The following is a 20,183-nucleotide window of genomic DNA, read 5'->3' on the forward strand; positions in this document are numbered from 1 at the left end:
GTTTGACATTTGATATATGAGGAAATTGATAGGCTTTAAGTGATATGAAACAAAAAAGTTTTACAGCTGACATGAGTAATGTACATTATGTTATATAGATTATGACATTTGACATCTATGATATCTATTGACATCATTTGATAGAATGTGTGTGATACATGTAAACTTAAAATTTTTTTACAGCCCCCCCCCCCCCCGAAAAAATTCTACCCCCCCCCCCCCCCCCTGGACGAAATGAAATTTATATAATTTATTTAGAAAATATATACTTTTAACAGTGTCCCGCCCCGAAGAAAGTCTACCGCCCACCCTCGAAAATTTCAAGTGCCCCCCCCCCCCCCGAGAAAAAAGTCTGAAAGAAACACTGATTGTCATGAGTGCAGTATGTCATATAGACCCACAAGATGACATTTGACATATAAAAAAACTTAATAAGCTTTTAGTGATACGTGTCATATAGGGGCTGGCATTAAGTATGTAATGCACTTGATAAACTTTGTATAATATGTGTAAACTTAGCTAATTATAGCTAACATAAATAATATGTACACAATGTCAGGAAGAGTTGACATTTTGGCATCTGATCATTTAAAAATGTGTTGAGGTATTTCTGAAATTAGGACATCTTAATCTGAGTTTGTTTTAGTTATTAAAAATTTTAGTACAATGTGTCAAAAAAGACGTATTTAATTAAAAAAGTTGTCATTTTTGGAAAAGTACACAGTAAAATCTGCACAAAAAAAAGCATTTAGTTTGAAAAGCATTGATTGTTATTAACCATACAAGCATAAGTTTAAGTCTGACATTCTAACTGATTAACATGCGTCATTAACGATTCTCGAACACGCCAACATATGACATCCAGACTAACTAATAATTGCTGAATCGTATCATCAACAATACATTCTAAAACTTGACATTTAGGTTCTAAAAATTAACTGTTAACATTTAATATGTAAGTAACAAAAAAAAAATGGTAAAAGTATCTGCATCACAGAGAAAAAAACATCCTAGTTATCTGTGAAGAAAGATACATTACTTTCCATCAATACATACTCGTGTAGGCATATGGAGTTTAAATAACAATACAAATGCAACTGGTGGTATAAACAGGATTTAGTTAATGTACAGGATTGACCTACGCCATTCTATAAAAGTTTAACAACTGAAATTTTAAATGTGTCTGATAATACGCGCAGTAACATTAACATTAATTTAACCTGGTTAGTATTATGTAAAATTATGCACACGTCTCGTTGGTCAAACGAAAACGCCCACCGACATTTGCATTGCGTTCTTTTGAAACGTAAAACATTCTACAACCTGCGCTTGGTATTGATTGGCTTAATGACGGGGGTTTTGTGCATAAGCTGATACAGCATGCTAATTGGTAACTTGTAACCGCTAGAATCAGAATTATCACAAAACCGATTAGCCGATACTTTAATCCTAATCGTGTTTATTTTAATCACTAGAAAAATGGCCCGTTGAGGAAGGATACACCGGGCGCTAGGTTGATAGTGCTGTCTCTTTTCCTCTAAACAAAAACCACCCCCCCCCCCCCACACACACCACCCCACCCCCACCCACACCCCCCACCCCCACCCACACCACCCCAACCCCCCCACCCCCCCCCCCACATACCACCCCCCCCACCCCCACCCCTACAAACACCACCCCACACACACACACCACCCCCACCCCCCACCCCCCCCTAAAAAAACATGTCTACCGTCCCATTCAACGAAATATAATTATATACTTTTTCCAGTGTCCGCCCCCTCCCCGAAAATTCTACACCCGCCCCCGAAAATTTCAAGTACCCCCACCCCTCTCCGGGGAGGAAAAAGTCTAAATTAAAACCACCCCCCCCACTCGACCCCCCCCCACACACACACACCACCCCCCCCCCCACCCCCACCCCACACCCCCCCCCAAAAAAAAAGCATGTCTACCGTCCCATTCAACAAAATATAATTATATACTTTTCCAGTGTCCGCCCCTCCCCGAAAATTCTACCCCCGCCCCCGAAAATTTCAAGTACCACCCCACCCCTCTCCGGGGAGGAAAAAGTCTAAATTAAAACCACCCCCCCACCACTCACCCCCCCCCCACACACACACACCACCCCCCCCCCCCCACCCCCCACCCACACCCCCCCCCCCAAAAAAAAAGCATGTCTACCGTCCCATTCAACAAAATATAATTATATACTTTTTCCAGTGTCCGCCCCCTCCCCGAAAATTCTACCCCCCCGCCCCCGAAAATTTCAAGTACCCCCACCCCTCTCCGGGGAGGAAAAAGTCTAAATTAAAACCATCCCCCCCCCACTCACCCCCCCATCCCCCCCCCCCCCCCACACCACCCCCTCCCCCCCACCCCCCCACCCACAACCCCCCCCCCCCCTAAAAAAAAACATGTCTACCGTCCCATTCAACGAAATATAATTATATACTTTTTCCAGTGTCCCGCCCCCTCCCCGAAAATTCTACCCCCGCCCCCGAAAATTTCAAGTACCCCCACCCCTCTCCGGGGAGGAAAAAGTCTAAATTAAAACCACCCCCCACTCAACCCCCCCCCCCACCCCCACCCCCCTCAGGACGTTCTTACGCGGGGGGTGGGGCTTCGCCCCTACCCGAAGAATTGTATGCAAGAAACTCTTCACGCAAACCATTTAGATTAGACAACATTTCCTGTTTATTCAATGTTTACGCGATAATCAATGACGTCATTATATTACTGTGTGCACTTTCCGCTTTTCAGGGGAGTGGTGGGATAAAAATAAAGGGAAATAAGCCTCTTAGTTTGTCTTTTATTTGCGTTTTTTTTTTATTTGAAGAGAAAGTCATTCTCAAATCATTCTAGCGATGTTGTTGAGATAAAAATAAAGGGAAGCAATGCCTTGTTTATTTTGGTTTTTATTTGCGTTTTATTATCAGTAGAGAAAGCCATTATCAAATCAGTAGAAGGAGGGTTTGGGAATTTGGGAAACTATGCCTTGTCCTTTTTCTTTTATTGCGCTCTGCTATCAGGAATGGTATGGTGAGGGGGGTGGGGTTAATAGGAAGCAATGTTAATTGTTTTTTTTTTTCGTGTTTTTATTTGCACTTGACTATTAGAAGAGATTGTCAATATTAAATCAGTAAACTTTCGTAATACAGGATGGGTTTGAGATTCAAGGGTAACAATGCCTTGTTGTTGTTTTCCGCTCTATCAGAAATTTCGTAGCGTAACAGTGTAAAAGGGGGGGGGGGGATGGGGTGAATAGGAAGCAATATTGATTGTTTTTTTTCGTTTTTTTTTTCTTTCATGTTTTCATTTGCGCATTACTAACGGAAGAGATTGTCAACATCATAATAAGTAAGTGGATAGGGTGAAAGAAGAGGCTGAGAGGTGGGTGGAAGGGGGTATTAAGAGAAGTCATTCCTTGCTTTCGCCTTTTATTGTTAGAATAAAATGCCAGTATCAAATATGTAGTGTGTCGCTGGTAAAGGGGAGAGGCTGTGGGTAAATATAGGGCAGTAAAACTTTTTTTTTTAAATTGTTATTTACGTTTTACGCTTTACAATCAGGGCAGAGTATGAAGATCACATCAGTAGGTCATCGGCGTAATTGGGGTTAGGGTAAATAAAGGGAAGCAATAACAGCATTTTTTTTTCACTTTACAAACAAGGTAGAACATCAAAATAAAATCAGCGGTGTATTGTTTAGGGAACGGGGGTTGGGGGAGAGAATGTGGGGGGGGGGGGGGGGAGGATGAAGTGAAGTAATACCAGTTATGGGAAAGATGAGTACCACCCCACCCTCTGGCCGCCTACCCTACTACAACAATTCCCACTTTTACACCCCTCTCAGTAAGATCAAAGTTTAAGAAAAATTCTTTTGACAACACAAATCATATTAAATAATTAAGCTCCTTAACATCGAATGAACTGCAATTATTTCTTAATATACAACAAATCAACAAAAATATAAACATTCACTTTGTTTTCATCCTAGAAAATAACTAAAGCCTTATACCTGGACAGTGATAACATTGATTATTCATAAGTATGACACAAAAATACGTTACACTGTAACAGCAGTACTCCTGACTAAATATATGACAAGTGTTTCTTTCAGACTTTCGTCTTCGGGTGCGGGGGCGCAATGGAAATTTTCGGAAGTTGGGCTGACTCAATTTTCCGAGGGGGTGAGGGGTTAAACGCTGGTAAAAGTATATTGTTACCATATAAAGTCTATTTCTTTCGGAGCCCTCCCAAAGAAATGAATGAAAGAAACTCTGTCCATGACTTGAATCCAAACCAGAGTTTCTTTCTTCCCACCCCCCCCCCCCCCCCCCCGCCCCCGCCTGAACGAAATGGAATGTATATTGAAAATCCCCCCCCCCCCCCCCCCCCCCGCGGAGAAAAAAGTCTGGAAATAACACTTATCCCAAGCCTTAACTGAACAGCTAAACTATGAACTAGTTATGATACATATCGTTTTTCTGCAGAATGCTTGTGTAATTTGAATCATCGAAAGCCTGTAGCTGTAACGCTACTTGACTTTCTGTGAAAATACAAGGGCTTTATCACGCTCAAGTCAATAAAGTTATTGGTGTATGGTGAACACGGGGAATCCCCTGTACAGAATCAGGAAATGACGTATTTTACAGGTACTTAGTGTTAATTTTGGTGTGCAACTATTTTCTAGTTTAGTCCTGCCATTATGTTGCATTAAATTTTTAAAAATATTTTAAAAATGAACAAAAAAAACATTTTTATAACAAGCTGTAATATGACAATCCACTACAAAGCTGGAAATATTTTTTCTTTCTTTTATAACGTATTATATAATAATGCACTCGTATTTAAATAACTATTTAAAAAATGTGGGCCGATTTATTATTGTCTATCGATTACCTTTACAAAAATTTAATAAGCGACCCACGTTCTATTTTTAAAAAAAATTTAAATAGTAGTGTGTTATTACATGATTAAAGAAAATCATTCTTTTTTACTTTTTAGTGCATTATAAGCTTGCTAAACGATTTCTAATTTTATTTTTCAAAATGAGTTTTTAATGCCTTTATCGAAAAAAAATCAGAAATTCTTTGATTACGGAGGGTTTTTTTTCCCTTTTAACTTACAATGCCTGCCCAGAGGCGTAGCGCCCGGGGACAAACTTACGATTTGGACTCCCTTCGGACTTTCGATTTGCAGCCCCCCCCCCCCTCAAACTTTCGATTTGCACTCCCCCCCCCCTCAAACTTTCGATTTGCACCCCCCTTCAAACTTTCAATTTTTCCAACCCATTTTGGCGTCCCCTATGGTCGGCGCCCGGGGACATATGTCCCCCCCCCCTCGCTACGCCTCTGTGCCTGCCTAAGAGTCAGAACTCGGTAATTCTGGATCAGCAATCAAACCCTCTCCTACCACTCAAAGAACCATATATAACATTTGATTATTTTTACATCATCCACGACCAGAGTTTCTTCCAGGCCCCCCGAACGAAATGAAATTTATATAATTTATATAGAAAATATATACTTTTAACAAATTCCGCCCCCCCCCCCCCGAAGAAAGTCTACCGCCCCCCCCCCACCCGAAAATTTCAAGTGCCCCCCCCCCCCCCGGAAAAAAAAGTCTGGAAGAAACACTGTCCACGACCCCCACATCACTATATTTACGACGCCTTTCAGAGAAAACATATAATCAGTACACACAGCAAAGAAAATAATTAAAATAAAAACCACGCCTTACTTGAGGACGACAGCAAAATACTCTTTGCCCCACGCCACATAGGGCACGGCTAGATAGGAGTCAGCCACATAATTTCTTCCTAGTATGGCAACTGTGACACAGAAGGGATCAGAACTAACGAGCAGGAAACTCAACGTCGTTCCAAACTCTTTCAAAGGACTGTTTCAGGAACGTGTATATATATATATATATATATATATATATATATATATATATATATATATATATATATATATATATATATACATGTACTATATATATATATATATATATATATATATAACTACTTGTATTATGTAACGCAATCAACAAATACATCAAAACCTGCTTGTAATATATAACACAATTAACAAATACATCCAAACCTACTTGTAATATGTAACAAAATCAACAAATACACCCAAACTTACTTGTAATATGTAACGCAATCAACAAATACATCAAAACCTACTTGTACTATCTATATATATATAATTCTCTTCTTCGAGCCGTTAGAAAACAAGCTGCAAACGCTCTCCCTACCTCCCCACCCCTACATGGTTTTAGTGAGCTGTATTCACTCTAAATGTTTACAAGCAGAGCCAACGATTTTAAACGTAGGGGGGGGGGAGGGGCGGGAAGGAAGGGGGGGGGGGTTATGGTCCTTAACGAGCTACTTATAGTGTTTTAAAGAAATATTTTCAGTGTCAGCGTTGGTACTGTCGAATTCACAAATTATGAATTATTAAAAATTAGAAACAACTAAATAGCGGCGTATGTTATTCCGCGGGCCGGCTCGTATTACATAATCAACCAATACATCAAAACCTACTTGTAACACAATCAACAAATACACCCAAACCTACTTGTAACACAATCAACAAATATATCAAAACCTACTTGTACTATGTAATACAATCAACAAATACATCCAAACCTACTTGTAACACAATCAACAAATACATCAAAACCTACTTGTACTATATAACATAATTAACCAATACATCAAAACCTACTTGTAACACAATCAACAAATACATCCAAACCTACTTGTAACACAATCAACAAATATATCAAAACCTACTTGTACTATGTAATACAATCAACAAATACATCCAAACCTACTTGTAACACAATCAACAAATACATCAAAACCTACTTGTACTATATAACATAATCAACCAATACATCAAAACCTACTTGTAACACAATCAACAAATACATCCAAACCTACTTGTAACACAATCAACACATGTATCAAAACCTACTTGTACTATGTAATACAATCAACAAATACATCCAAACCTACTTGAACTCTTTGGGTACACGGAATGTGGCGATTGTATCGTGTTGTACAAGTAAATGAGTGTACAAGTTCGCTGCATCCCTCCCCTGTTTATAGACCAAATAGTTTGATATGTTGACCTGAAAATATGTACATATTAGAATTTACTGTTTGTTTTATAAATCATATATATATATATATATATATATATATATATATATATATATATATATATATATATATATATATATATATATATATATAATATGTACATATATATATAAATACATATAAAAGTATATATATTTTGGGATATATATACATATATATTATATGTATGTAATATATATATAGACTATATATATGCATATATATATGCATATATATATGCATATATTATATATTTCTATATATTATATATATATGTATAATATATATTTTATATATATATATATATATATATATATATATATATATATATATATATATATATATATATATATATATGTGTGTGTGTGTGTGTGTGTGTGTGTGTTCAGCAATATGCACTCACCTGAACATTATAGGACATTAATGTAGCAATAAAAAAACTCAAATGGACGTTGGGCTCATACATAGCAGGTACAGAGACGACAAATGATTTCCCATACGACGTGGTCACTGTAGAGACAGACAGGCGAACATTGGTGGTCAGATTAGTTGATAAGTAAGACACTGTCTTGGTTTAACTACTGTCTTAAGTTTTAGGTTACGTTAAAACATAGCTTAAAAAAAGTTAAAACTTTGTTTTATAGCCATTCTACAATCAAGATCTCTAGTTTTGTATTATAATAATTTTGGGTCAATCTGATTGTGTAAACACTGCTTATAAACCGAGTCATTTGTACTCAGTCAATTTGATTGTGTACACACTGCTTATAAACCGAGTCATTTGTACTCAGTCAATTTGATTGTGTACACACTGCCGGTGGAGTGGTCCAGCGGTAGAGAGCTGGACTGTTAACCCGTAAATCTCGAGTTCGAATCCGGGTTCAAGTCAGTAGACCGTCCCTGAGTCCACCCAACTCTGATGGGTACCTAACACACGTTAGGGAAAGTAAAGGCGGCTGGGCATAGTGCTGACCACACTATCTCTTCATATGCCGAGGCCACAGAAACAAGTAAACTCTACTTCACTTGCCGCATAGACCGTCAGGTTTGAAAGGGAACTTTACCCGTATCAATCTGATTGTGTACAAACTGCTGGTCATATATACGCCCTATCTATTTGATCCTGTACACTCTGCTTATAACCCCTATAAATTTGATCCTGTACAATCTGCTTATAACCCTATCAATTTGATCCTGTACACAATTTGCTTATAACCCTTATCAATATGATTGTGTACTCACTGCATATAACCAATATCAATATGCTTGTGTACACACTGTTTGTCATATATAACGCCTGTCAACAGAGGCGTAGCGACCCATCCCGGCGCCCGGGGACAAACTTTCAATTTGGCGCCCCCCGCGGGAGCAAATTTTAATTTGCACCCCTCCCCTCAAACTTTCGATTTGCACCCCCCCCCCCCCTCATCAAACTATTTATAATGCAAAAGTGCAGCTAAAATGACATTTTAATTTGTTTTTAACAACCCATTTCGGCGCACCCTAAGATCGGCGCCCGGGGACATATGTACCCCCCGGTCCCCCCATCGCTACGCCTCTGCCTATCAATATGATTGTGTACTCACTGCTCGTCATGCCAATCTCCCCCACTAGGCAGGCCACGATAAACACACCAATCATTCGGTCCATCGCTACATTCGGTGGTAAACTTTGCGGTGCTTCTTCAAAGTGATGTCTCCCTCAATACTGTATGCTATTTTCTGTCAGTAATTAATTAGAGGGATAATTAGAAAATTAAAATGACCGAAATAATACATACGTTTTTTTTAAAATAGCATTTTTTTTTTACAATGCTAGTTATTTTTATTTTTTTGGTAATTAGCACTGGCAATAGCAAATAAAAATAAAAATAGATTTTTTATTAGTAATACTTAGAGTATAAGAAAATTAACGTGTTTTTAATTAGAGTAGGGCATATACACAGGCATTGGCCTAGCGAGGTCGGGTGTCACCCCGTGCGGCACTTAATGGTGTCACCCCCAGAGGCATAGCGACCCTTCCCGGGGACAAACTTTCACCCCCCTCAAACTTTCGATTTGCATTCCCCCTCCCTCAAATTTTTCTCTACATATTTTGCTATTTTTTGACTTGGTGTCACCCCCTTAAATGGTGTCACCCGGTGCGGTCCGCACCCCCCGCCCCCCTTGCTACGACTCTGTACACAGGTGATTAGTATCTCACTTAACCCTCTCCGTAACCTTCCTCTGATTCACACAATGAAAGCTAATGTGAACACTTTAATTTGTAATATTTCGGGTGTACCAAGCTTTTTTTTACTGTTTTAAATTTCATAGATTACCTTTGTTAAGATTGTTGATAGATATGGACAATAACTGATATAGGTTGCACCCCCCCCCCCACACACACACGCTCTTATACACACACAACACACACACACAACATACACACATGTCATACCCCGCTCATGTCTAAATATTATGTTTAGAACCCAGATTGAATATTAAGTATTTTAAATGTTACCCGCTGAAGTTAGATTATTCGACGATAACTTTAGTTTGTTAATCGCTAACACACACACACACACACGCACACACACACAACATACTATACTTAAATGGATCTGTAATAAATAAAAATCTAATCCAACTTTTCACAAAGAACATCAAAGCAGCTGCAGTAGAGTTTTTAGTTGTTTTTCTAATGTGCTTTTAGTTTATGGTAGAATAGGACATTAAACACTTAATACGTGTTGAACACTTTTTGGGGCAATATGCCATTGAAGTACAATTATGCTTTGATTTTAGTTGTATTCGTTTGTAATGACCATACAAACACTATAGTACATTTGTAATGTATAATATACTTTGGTTTTGACAAAGAACACCAACGTATTTTCAGTTGATAGTTGTTTAGCTGTTTTCAGTTCAGAATAAACTAGAGCAATTTACACCAACCTTATTTTTAAATTTATTCTTCAGTAATAAGCTACGTTAAACACCTCAATTTCACATATTATTATCTCAATACGGGAAGATTTATAATAAAGCAAGGTAAGTCGATATGTTATAATTTAATGTAATCGACTCGTCAAAATGTTACGTGTTTTATAAAGTAAGATTTGGATACGTGTACTGAAACTTCGATCTAAGTTTGTTTTCATTCTTTTGAGAAACTTGCCACTTCCGCAATAAATTTTAAGTTTTATTTTTATCCGGTGCGAATTGGTGCGGATGAAACTTCCTTCAATAATGCGCATGAGCAGACGTTAAAATTACTGAAAGAATGAATTCGAATTTTATTCTAGAGATGCAGTATTATAACTGAAAAAATGGTATGTATAATCGAAATGAAGAGAATTAAATTATTTGTGGTAAATGAAAAAAAAAATCGATACTCAACTAATCGCTTCAAGTTCGCCAACCTATTGTATTTTTTTAAACAGTTTTCTTTTGTTACAAGAATCGACCCCAACCGAAAGCAAAGTAGGTCAATACAGTGCACGATTTTCAATTCAGCGAGGTCAATAGGTTGCTATGAGATTACGCTCTCAAATTTTAATTACGTTTTTGGCTATTTTATATTTTGTAAAGTTACATTTATATTCTCCCCAAGTCATTTACTTTAGGTGTATACGAACTAAACAGCGGTGTATAAAAATACTTCGAGAATATTTGATCAAGTTTTCTTACAAACCACAACGCCACCTATGTCTCAAACCCCTATCCCCCAAAACACCGTACTCATTCAGAAATTCTTTTGGCTAACGTGACAATAAATAATGGTGTGTGGTAGTGCGGCGAGGGGTGTGGTAGTGTGGCTAGGGGTGTGGTAGTGCGGCTAGGGGTGTGGTAGTGAGGCTATGGGTATGTAAGACTAGGAATGTTGTAGTGAGGGTAGGGGTGTGGTAGTTAGGATAGGGGTATGGTAGTGTGGCTAGGGGTGTGGTAGCGAGGCTAAGGGTGTGGTAGCGTGGCTAGAGGTGTGGTAGTGTGGCTAGGGGTATGGTAGTGTGGCTAGGTGTGTGGTAGTGTGGCTAGGTGTGGTAGTGAGGCTAGGGGTGTGGTAGTGTGGCTAGGGGTGTGGTAGTGAGGCTAGGGGTATGTAAGACTAGGAATGTTGTAGTGAGGGAAGGGGTGTGGTAGTTAGGATAGGGGTATGGTAGTGTGGCTAGGGGTGTGGTAGCGAGGCTAAGGGTGTGGTAGTGTGGCTAGAGGTGTGGTAGTGTGGCTAGGGGTATGGTAGTGTGGCTAGGTGTGTGGTAGTGTGGCTAGGTGTGGTAGTGTGGCTAGGTGTGTGGTAGTGTGGCTAGGTGTGGTAGTGTGGCTAGGTGTGTGGTAGTGTGGCTAGGGGTGTGGTAGTGTGGCTAGGTGTGTGGTAGTGTGGCTAGGTGTGGTAGTGTGGCTAGGTGTGTGGTAGTGTGGCTAGGGGTGTGGTAGTGAGGCTAGGGGTGTGGTAATGTGGCTAGGGGTGTGATAATCTGGCTAGGGGTGTTGTAGTGTGGCTAGGGGTGTGGTAGTGAGGCTAGGGGTGTGGTAGTGTCGCTAGGAATTTTAGTTGGGATAAGGGTGTGGTAGTGTGGCTAGGGGTTGGGTAGTGAGGATAAGGGTGTAATAGTAAGGCTTGGTGTGTGGTAGTGTGGTTAGGGTGTGGTAATATGGCTAGGGTTGTAATAATCTGGCCTGGGGTGTGATAATCTGGCTAGGGGTGTGGTAGTGTGGCTAGGAATGTTAGTGGGGCTAGGGGTGTGATAGTGTGGATAGGGGTGTGGTAGTGTGGATAGGGATGTGGTAGGCTAGGAATGTTAGTGGGGCTAGGGGTGTGGTAGTGTGGATAGGGGTTGGGTAGTGAGGATAGGGGTGTAATAGTAAGGCTTGGGGCGTGGTTGTGTGGCTAGGGTGTGATAATGTGGCTAGGGGTGTGGTAGTGTGGTTAAGGATGTGGTATTGTGGCTAGGGTGTGATAGTGTGGCTAGGTGTGTGGTAGAGTGGCAAGGGGTGTGATAGTGAGATTAGAGGTGTGATAATGAGACTAGGGCTGTGGTAGTGAGGCTAGGGGTGTGGTACGCATTTGTTGATGACGAGCTAACGCAATGTTGCCATTTATTATTTTAATGAAACATTCAGGCGGACCACATTACTGGTAAGATGAAGTTAGCCCTCTCTCCCTCCTTTACTCCCGTCTCCCACCCCCTCCACACTCTCTATCTTTAAAGATAGAAACAATATGGAAAAAAAGCATATTACATGTAATGCAATATTTTGGGATTAATTAGTTTTGATGTTATAGAAATGATGTTGGTCATGTGAGAACGGGATTAAGCGAGATTTGCAGGAAATACTACACCGTCATTACCAACAGTAGAGTAACAAGATTAGCTCTTTGTTATACTCAGCTGGGGATGTATTAGAACCCCGTACGTCTTTGGTTACATGATGGTAACTGGGCAGCTGTTTGTTGGGTGAATAGAGATTTACAGTGGCTACCTGGGAGGATTATGTGGATACTTTATGGCTACATGAAAGCTGATGATGGCTACACGATAGTCTTTGGTGGGTGCTTAAAGACTAAAAGTTGTCAGATAATGGCTAGCTGATGGCTACATAAAGCTGATAATTGCTAGGTAATGGCTAGAGTATGGCTACATAAAGCAGTTTGATGGCCAGATAATGGCTAGCTTATGACTACATGAAAGCTAAATGATGGCCAGGTAATGGCTAGCTTATGGCTACATGAAAGACGATTGATGGCCAGGTAATGGCTAGAATATGGCTACATGAAAGGCGATTGGTGGCCAGTTAATGGCTATGTATGGCTACGCGATAGTTTTTGTTGGGTGCTTAAAGACTAAAAGATGTCAGATAATGGCTAGCTTATGGCGACATGAAAGCTGTTGAATGCAGAGTTTCTTCCAGGCATCTTTTCGGGGGGGGGGGACTAAGCCCCCCGAAAATTTTTTACCCCCCCCCCCCCCCGAACGAAATGAAATTTATATAATTTATATAGAAAATATATACTTTTAACAGTGTCCGCCCGCACCCGGAAGAAAGTCTACCGCCCCCCCCCCAAAAGAAAAAATTTCGAGTGCCCCCCCCCCCCCCCCCCCCGGAGAAAAAAGTCTGGAAGAGACACTGGTTTAATTGCCAGATACTGTCTACATGAAATCTGGTTGATACCAAGATAAAGGCTTTCGTATGATTCCTTGGTGGATTCCTATGTTTATTTCATTTGCAACAAATAGATACCTCATACCTATTTGGTAGGCGATCCTTGGCTATTTTATGTCATCTAGTTGGTCAAATAATTTTGTCCGGTGGCTACTTTATGAATACCTAATTGGCTACCAATTTCTACCTGATTGGCTACCTGATTGGCTACCAATGTCTACATTATGTCTACCTGATTGGCTACCTGATTGGCTACCAATGTCTACCTTATGTCTACCTAATTGGCTACCAATGTCTACCTTATGTCTACCTTATGTCTATATAATTGGCTACCAATGTCTTTATTATATCGACCTAATTGGCTACCAATGTCTACCTTATGTCTACCTAAACGGCTACCAATGTCTACCTGATTGGCTACCAATGTCTACCTTATGTCTACCTTATGTCTACCTAATTGGCTACCAATGTCTACCTTATGTCTACCTGATTGGCTACCAATGTCTACCTTATGTCTACCTAATTGGCTATCAATGTCTAATTTATGTCTACCTGATTGGCTACCAATGTCTACCTTATTGCTACCTGATTGGCTACCAATGTCTACCTTATGTGTACCTAATTGGCTACCAATGTCTACCTTATGTCTACCTAATTGGCTACAAATGACTACCTTAGGTCTACCTGATTGGATACTAACTTGCAAGGTACTTATTATGGCTGACTTGACTCAGTTACACCAAAGAAGATGTTTTGTAATGATCATGTCATATTTCATACAGAAAATTTTATAAATGATCAATTTTTTCAGTTTAAAATTAAAGTATGAAATTAGTTTTACCCTTATTCTTCAAGCGTGGTTATCAACTGAAAGGCTATATGCATATCTGTAAAAAGTGGACTGGTTTTATCAACACATTTTTTATAGCAAATCACTGTTGAGTGGTATCGTTTCTCACCCATTTAAAAATTCATAATTCAATTTAGTCAAACTAAAAACATAAAAACTTTTTTTTAATATTTTATTTATTTATCAGTACAACACATTCGTTTTAAATCTGATCTATCTTGGGTGGCGCTAACATCCAGTAACCGAAAAAAAAGAGTTTCAACCTGTTTTAAAACTGTGGGGGGGGGGGGGGGGGGGGGGGGGGAATGAACCCAAACCTACTTGCTGCACCGAAGGGAATTAAAAGTAGCCTATGTGAGAACTATATAAAAAGCTGATATATATATATATATATATATATATATATATATATATATATATATATATATAAAGTATGTCTATATATATACATATTTATGTGCGTTTGTGTATGTGTGGGAATTTGTGTCCGAGTACATAATATGTATTCACCCTCATTTTAAAGGTCTAAATAACATTCAACGACTCAATATTATTAGTTTTGAAATTTTAGCAATTGATTATAAACTACCTCATTTTGGCAAAATGTGTTGTTGTTTTCTTTAACTTATGCAATTTTGGCCAATAAAAGAAAACAATTTCTTTTTAAAATACGAGATTTTAGCTTAATAGTACAATCCATGTTTTAAAAAAGTGTTGACCTAATTGATTAAAATCGGGGTGACATGTACAGTAATCCTTGACGTTAGCAGAACGTACCTCCGTTGGCATAGCAATGGATGTACTCGTTTTGAAAACAGGAACAATCTTCACAGTCGTTTTTAGCGAGGGCCTTCACAAACTTGCGATCTGCGTAGGTTGTTCCTTCGTACGTGCATGAGTTGTATGCTAGGTAATAAGTATATGGTAAAAAAATATAGATAGAGTATGTTGCTTATGAGGTAATGTGGCCGCTTTTACTCTCACAGAAATTAAAAACTACTATTTTATTTGATAAACAATTTATATTTTTTAAAGCATATAACATATAGGGTATTATTTTGAATAAGTCAGTCGTAGGGTTATTGAAAGTAGTCGTAACAGAAAATAAAAAGTTTAAAAAATATTGCAAGCTATTTAAAATACGAATTGATTATATTGCTATAGATTTTATTACATCGCCATTACTAGATGGCAAGGATTTAGTACGGCTGTATTTTTAAGCATGCGGGTCGTTTGATTGTACGTTTTTGTTTCATGTCAACAATGTGTTGCATGTTAGCTATGGTTGAGTACATCATGATCATATCCCGGCAAATGTGGCAAAGAACTTCAAAGAACTCTACATACAGGAGGGGTGGGGCTAGAGTGGCAAGCACTATGCCTACTCGTCGTTTTTTCGCTGACGTGGGACAGGTACACATTAGAGCTGAATGGACTAAGGGAAGTTATGCAGACTCGCGTCCTGGATTTGAACTCGAGACTTTCGGGATTAGAAGTTGTAAGCTCGGCCATCTGCGCACTATGTCTCACACTGTTAATGGCTTTGTAATGTTTACATAGGGATGGCGTGGCCAAGCAGTAGAGCGCTAGACTGCTAACCCAAAAGTATCGAATCCAGGTTCAAGTGAGTAGTACTCCTGAGTTCACCCAGCTTTGATAGGTACAAGACTCATGTTAGGGGAAAAATAAAGGCGTCTGGGCATAGTACTGAACACACTATCCTTTCTTATGGCGAGGTCACAGAAACAACTACACAGAGGCGCAGCGATCCTAAACGGCGCCCGGGGACAAACTTTCAATTTGGCGCCCCCTCGGGAGGAAATTTTCAATTTGCACCCCCCCCTCAAATTTTCGATTTGCAACCCCCTCCCCCGAACTCTTTTTGATTAGCACCCCCTCCTTCAACTTTTCGATTTCCACCCACCCCCCCCCCCCCCCAAACTGCAAAAATGCAGCTAAATTGACATTTTAATTTGTTTTTACAACCCATTTTGGCGCCCCTTAAGATCGGCATCCGGGGACATGTGTCCCCCCCCTGCCCCACCCCCCATCGCTACGCCTCTGCAGCTACGCCTGCCCCAGGTGGAAAAGAGGTTGATGACGTGTACGTCTTGATAACTATTGGGCAACATTCGATATTTAAATCAAATCTTCACGAACAGGGAATAGAAAACGAGAGTTAGACGAACGTCACTCAACTCAGCGGGAGAAATCTAAAATAGATTTATAATCATGGATAGGTGGATTGTCGGAGAGGACAGATAGAAGAGAGAGAGACGGGGGAGGGGGGGGGAAAGATGTGTAGAGAATTTATGTTATATGTTGTCTGGAACGCTAACAGCCTAGAATACCCCCCCCCCCCCCACACACACACCAATCCCGTTACCTTGTCACCTAAAAGTTCGTGTGCTCATCCGACAATCCTTTTATTCAAGGCCCAACATTTACTACAATCAACACAATCATCAGGTGCGTAGCGAGGGGGGGGGGGGGGTGCGGACCGCACCGGGTGACACCATTTAGAGGGGTGACACCAAGGCAAAAAATAGCAAAATATATAGAGAAAAAGTTGAGGGTGGGGTGCAAATCGAAAGTTTGAGAGGGGGGTGCAAATCGAAAACTTGAAAGTTTGTCCCAGGGAAGGGTAGCTACGCCTCTGGGGGTTGACACCATTAAGTGCCGCGCCGGGTGACACCCGACCTCGCTACGCCACTGACAATCATTACAATCATTACGAACAATACAATCATTACAATCATTACCATCAATACAATCGGACTTACCAATCCTTGAGCCCTTCGGGACATTCTGGCCGTTGGTTACGGTCAAGATTCCCAGAGACAAAGCCAAAAATAGACAGACAAACTTCATGATTTTTCTGTGAATAGTAAAATAACACACAAACGTTAACACATAACACCGTATTCGATTCTCTCAATAAATCGAGTAGAGGGTGCTAGGTCACTGTTGATACGTAACAAGTACTCGATTTTTTTGTGAAATCGAGTCGTTTGTGTTAGAGCAATGTAAAACCGTTACAAAGAGTTCGATTATGTTTTGATATGCATTAGAGCAAGCACGATTATGATTGTAAATTGTTGGATGAGTGAATCAGGTCTTTTGATATGTTTTGATGTTTACATGTGTGTTAAGCATAAATGAAGTTAATAGCAGCTTCAAGCAATGATATCTAATTAGCGTAAAATATAAATTAACAGTAGAACGCACACAGTTATCAAAATCGATGCAATGAGTTTCTGCGTCCGTATGGTAAGGATATTATTAACCAGTATCGCTGCACTAAAAGAACCGATGACTTGAAACTTTACTACTAACCAAAAGACTAAACTTAAATTTGGCACTGAGCCGAACCATACATCAAATAACGGTATCGTCAGTATGTGAAATTTTTTAAAAAAATTATAAACCTTGTAGATCTATTTATATTATCCTAAATGATAAAAGCAAAAAAATGCTGTGGACTGGAATCCCCAGGGAAAAGGGAAAGTGGGCGGGCCAAAGAAAACATTGAAAAGAACGGTAGAGGAAGAGGCTAAGACAGCTGGGCTCACATGGGCACAGATAAAGGGAGCAGCCCAAAACCGAGTCCGCTGGAAATGTGTAACTGCAACCCTTTGCTCCCCATGAGGCCAGAAAAGAAAGATGATGATGAATTGATAAAAGCAAATCAGATGTTTTAGAAAATCGTTTTTCTTCCTGATACAGAATGTAACACTACCCTGGAATAGTCTTTAAAAAGAAATCTAAATTTAGAACTGTCCACTTTTAAAAGTATAAAGGCCACAATGTGTAGTCTTACATTGAAGCAAAGCTTCAACGTAAATTATGCCAGGTACCAGACAAAGCTGTGTGGGCTCAAGAACATCATTTGAACTGGATACTAATTATTGACAGCGTTTTGATACGCGTGGCGTCTATTACAAGTGATAATTGATATTTTTTTTATATCAGCTCAGGTAACTTGATGCATTGGGAAAAAATAAGTTTTACATTTAGTTCTAACAATTCATTGTGTAGATAAAGTAGAGTTCATAACTTTCTTGACAGTAGCCCATGACAGTAGCCCATGACAGTAGCCCATGACAGTAGCCCATGACAGTAGCCCATGACAGTAGCCCATGACAGTAGCCCATGACAGTAGCCCATGACAGTAGCCCATGACAGTAGCCCATGACAGTAGCCCATGACAGTAGCCCATGACAGTAGCCCATGACAGTAGCCCATGACAGTAGCCCATGACAGTAGCCCATGACAGTAGCCCATGACAGTAGCCCATGACAGTAGCCCATGACAGTAGCCCATGACAGTAGCCCATGACAGTAGCCCATGACAGTAGCCCATGACAGTAGCCCATGACATTAGCCCATGACAGTAGCCCATGACAGTAGCCCATGACAGTAGCCCATGACAGTAGCCCATGACAGTAGCCCATGACAGTAGCCCATGACAGTAGCCCATGACAGTAGCCCATGACAGTAGCCCATGACAGTAGCCCATGACAGTAGCCCATGACAGTAGCCCATGACAGTAGCCCATGACAGTAGCCCATGACAGTAGCCCATGACAGTAGCCCATGAAGTGACGGTCTGGTCAGCATTCAGCACAACCACCATTACTTTCTCCAACGTGAGACAAGTACCCATTTGAGATGGCTGGACTCAGTGACGTCATGTAGACATAACTTCTGACCAAGATCCGAACACGAGACTTCATTGTATTCTTTGAAGCTCACTGCCATCCAACCATGCCATATACACATATGTTTCTTCTTTTTTTTTCCCCATTCGTACCTAAGACACATTGGGCATATGCCCAGCCGCCTTTATTTTCCCTAGCGTGGGTTGGGTACCCATCAGAGCTTGGTGGATTCAGGTTCGTTCAACTAACTTGAGCCCTGATTCGTACTCGAGACGTTCGGGTTAGGCCACGCCGTCCCCCTCTCACCACCCCACAAAAAAAAAAATTAAGTTGTATCAAATTCTAAATTCGCAACACACTAATTGTTATAATGTACCTTTTACAGGCATTTAAATACATATTAATATATGTTCAAATAGCATCAAAATCTAAATTTTAATCATACAGAATACAAAGGCTTACCTTTTAGAATCTGCTACTATCAATGCAAAGTGGTGTAGATAGGTTACGTTATAATATTAAACTGTAACTTCTAATCACATAAATATGTTGTCACTTACCTTGCACTTACTGCTGTAAACTGGTAAGTTATCGCCGAGTAATGTGGGTGGGTGTACAGTGTGCAGTGATTGGCTCACCAAGGTGGTTTAATAGGCGTGGTCTGATGACGTCACATCTGCTCACAGATGTTGGGGATATTTACTGCTAGATCAGTTTTTCTCAAACGTTGTTTACAACTCACCTATACCCAGTGTGTTAGAACTGCTATGAAATATCGTTTATGCGTTTGCTACTCCATTGCTTGTTATTACAATGCTTTCTTTTTTATGGCGGTTTCTTCTTTTTTTTTTTTTTAATGTGAAAAAAAGGCCTCCGTGCCTACTGTTGTTACCGTTATGGAATAAATGAGTAAACACAATTATATTACACTCTTCCGATGAAATTCAAAAACAAACTGAATAGTTTTAATAAAGAAATATTCCGCCATAAATTTTATACTGATGAACAAAAATATTAAATTAGGATTTTCTGGCGTACTTTATTACTGGATCTGGATATCTGCCGAGCAGTGTTTCTTTCAGACTTTATTTCTCCTTGGGGGCACTTAATATATTCGGGGGTGGGGCGGACACTGGTAAAAGTATATATTTTCTATATACATTCAATTTCGTTCGGGGGTGAGGGGCGGGCGGTAGACTTTCTTCGGGTATGGGGGCGGGGCTCCGCACCAACCATCCCCCCCCCCTCCAAGTTATGCCTGGGATAAACTCTGCTGCCTTGCTGGAATATTTGAATTGTCTTCGACCACGGCAGTACTTCTATATTCTGCACAGCCAAATTCTTTCTCAAATCATATGCGTTGGGTGTGC

The 20,183-nt window shown here is 40.0% G+C and overlaps 1 long non-coding RNA gene across 2 annotated transcripts; it reads right to left on the minus strand.

Moving 5' to 3' along the window:
• Positions 1-14,940: 14,940 nt before the first annotated feature.
• LOC131929739 (uncharacterized) lies at positions 14,941-19,441 on the minus strand. Of its 2 annotated transcripts, none has more exons than XR_009383992.1 (3): positions 19,374-19,441; positions 16,938-17,032; positions 14,941-15,060 (listed from the first exon to the last, which is right to left on the minus strand). It is a non-coding gene; the product is annotated as an uncharacterized LOC131929739 (long non-coding RNA). The 2 variants fall into 2 exon arrangements; XR_009383993.1 differs by lacking the exon at positions 19,374-19,441 and adding an exon at positions 19,276-19,304.
• Positions 19,442-20,183: the final 742 nt, after the last annotated feature.

Source organism: Physella acuta, unplaced genomic scaffold (genome assembly GCF_028476545.2).
Source record: "Physella acuta isolate Inbredline_101_S28 unplaced genomic scaffold, ASM2847654v3 ptg001667l, whole genome shotgun sequence".
Lineage (NCBI taxonomy): Eukaryota > Metazoa > Mollusca > Gastropoda > Physidae > Physella > Physella acuta.